General features: G+C 38.1%; 1 protein-coding gene across 1 annotated transcript in view; it reads right to left on the bottom strand.

Annotated features, from left to right (window-relative positions):
• The window catches only part of LOC105271335 (dynein heavy chain 8, axonemal-like), a 21,144-nt gene that overhangs the window by 3,890 nt on the left and 14,594 nt on the right, over positions 1 to 2,660 (bottom strand). The gene's annotated exons all lie outside the window — the stretch shown is intronic.

Raw genomic sequence — 2,660 nt, 5'->3', positions numbered from 1 at the left:
TCCCATTTAGTAGACATTACCGTATTGTTTGCCAACTGATCCCTCGTTTCAAATCAGAGTAATTCAAATGATTGTTTATGAACATACACGTTGCAAGCCAGTCGGTTGAATTAAATTCATAAGGGATATTCCAGCCGAGTGCGCCAAACTTCCGCCTTTCTTGCACAACAGTGTGTAAAAACGAAATTGCATAAACCAGGGGAATGTATTGTGGGACATCACACTGATCGAGCATTTCTTGATTCATATTACAGTACGTAGCGTATAAGCCAGCACGAACGCCTGCGTATATAAACTGTTTATTATTTCTCTACGTTTCATTCACGTATTTGCAAAATTCAATTAAAATCATTTGCTGTCTTCAAGATTTGAATATTTTGTAGTGGCCGGATAATGGAGATAATTGGAGAAGCCACGCGTTTTTGAGATCAAGGAAAAAATAAGAGGATCTCACCTTCATGAGGAGGATTGGATATCCTGTCATGAGCTAATTCATCAGCTTTTCATGAATTACAAAACGGATTGCGCGCTTGTTGGAGTTGTGAGAATTTTCCGGTTAATGATGTAGCCTAGATTATTGCATTAACATTATGGAGTAACATAATTATGAACAAAGTACGAGTCAGTATTGTATTAGAAAATACGTTTATGTTGCAATGAGAATGGAGGCAAGTATTTCATTATTTCGAATATAAATAAAGACACCAGACTCATCCACGGTTTACTAATGTCCTTACGTAATGTCATCTGTACGGTACAGTGTAAGATCCACAGCCGCATGCGTAGGATGAGATAGCGCCAATTAGCCAGAACAGGGTAGAAAGGGGCGGAATATTTGACAAAAAAATTACAAAATACTAGTCAGGAGAATAAGTCGACATGAATCTAAGATAATAAAGTCAACGTTTATAATCAGTCGGTAACCCAACCAGTGAATTGCTAAGTCAGAATTTAGATGGTAAAAGGACCGTAAACAAACGCCGACAGTAATCGAAAGGGTTATCGGCAGAACACAAATCTCAAGTATCGACAGACACTGTGAATCCGGCCTCAATGCATATAACGTAGAAATTAAATACAACGTACAATCCAAGACGAAACTAGTGGCTTCACAGGCCACAATATATGACAAGTTGAAATCTTGAGGGAATAAAACATCAATAACCTCGAAATTCCAACGTCGCGAATACAAAAGAAAATCGATATTTCATGCGACAATAGAACGAAGCAAATAAATCAGAGAGAGAAGACTCGAAATCATAATTTTAACAAGAACCACAGATTTTTTAAAGAAAAGAAATTCGGAACATAACCACGAGTTAAAAAAATCGTACATTCATTAAAATTCTAATAACTCTACCACACAAGTCTAGATGAATCAAGAACCGTGAATACTCGAAACTGGCATTATTCCCCATGAACGATAATTTCTGAATAAATGAATGCAGGAACTTGCCGAAGCCTTGGACCTAAAACATATGTTGATACCACTTTATCATGCTCAGGCGAACCCACTGGAAAGGCTTAACCGTGTTTTGAAGAACATGGTTATCTGTTCTATAGGTCAAGATCATAGGGAGTAGGAGGAACACTTGCCAAAATTTCGGTTAGCACATAATACTGCGTGCCGTAGTACAACACATGTTTTACCTGCGTTCTTGAATTGCGAGAAACAACCAATGTCTTCATTATTCGTTCGTAAGTTAGCGAAAGGAGATGAACTCATTGTCGTTTGGATAACTAAGCGTTGGCTTAGGCGAATGTAAATAATGGTGGAACTGCATTATTGATTTATTGACAATTTGAATAAATCATTTGAACAACAATCCAGATACTATAATACGCATCACCGTGATGTCCGTTTTCAGGTCAGTGACAGAATTAGGCATAAAATTCGTCATTTATCAAATGCGGCGAAGCTCTTTAGGAAGCATTCGTGTGGTGTTTCACATTTCGTATGTTGTATCGCCGCTTGCATATGAAATAGTGAACGATCCAGGTGTCGTCATTGGACGTCATCATGCTCTGGATCTATTAGAAGCGCGTGATAATGCTGACGATGTTATTAATTTGTCACACAATGATGAATAATTCCTGAATTTTGTTTATCGTTGTATTTTGAATTTGATTTTAACGATTCCAATCCGACTGTCTAAGGATTACCATTTTCATATTCTGCTATCTTTTCTTCCGAACTACTGAGTTGGTGCGATTTTCGCGATATCGGTTTTAGCGTCCTCGTGAAGCATGTTTGTGTCCGCATCAAGATTGGATTTTAACTGCTTCCAACATTGAAAGGGAATTAAAGCTTATTTACCCTTTCGGTTGGGAAAATTTTTACTTTGCATTAATTAACATGGTAATAAATTTCCGGAATGAAGGTCTTCAGATAATTAAAAGCTTTGTACGTGATTATTCCCTTGTAATCAATTTTTAAATCATTGGCGAAACACGTAAGGACGATTTTGGAGTAATTTTCATTCCTCGCTTTTTTGGCTCATTACCCCAATTACCCCGGTAACCTTGTGCCCATCTAAGATCCACTCCTCCCTGGACTACCCTCATACTGATCGAACCCAGGACCGTCACTTTTCCCGAGAGCCTAGAGGCCCTTCCTGTGTCCTTCCGGCATTTTCGTTTCCTTAGATTTTAGTGAGGAT

The sequence above is a fragment of the Fopius arisanus genome, unplaced genomic scaffold, assembly GCF_000806365.1.
Source record: "Fopius arisanus strain USDA-PBARC FA_bdor unplaced genomic scaffold, ASM80636v1 scaffold00107, whole genome shotgun sequence".
NCBI classification, from domain to species: Eukaryota; Metazoa; Arthropoda; class Insecta; order Hymenoptera; family Braconidae; genus Fopius; species Fopius arisanus.
The sequence above is the reverse complement of the archived record's forward strand: the minus strand, read 5'-3'. Positions and strand labels throughout refer to the sequence as shown.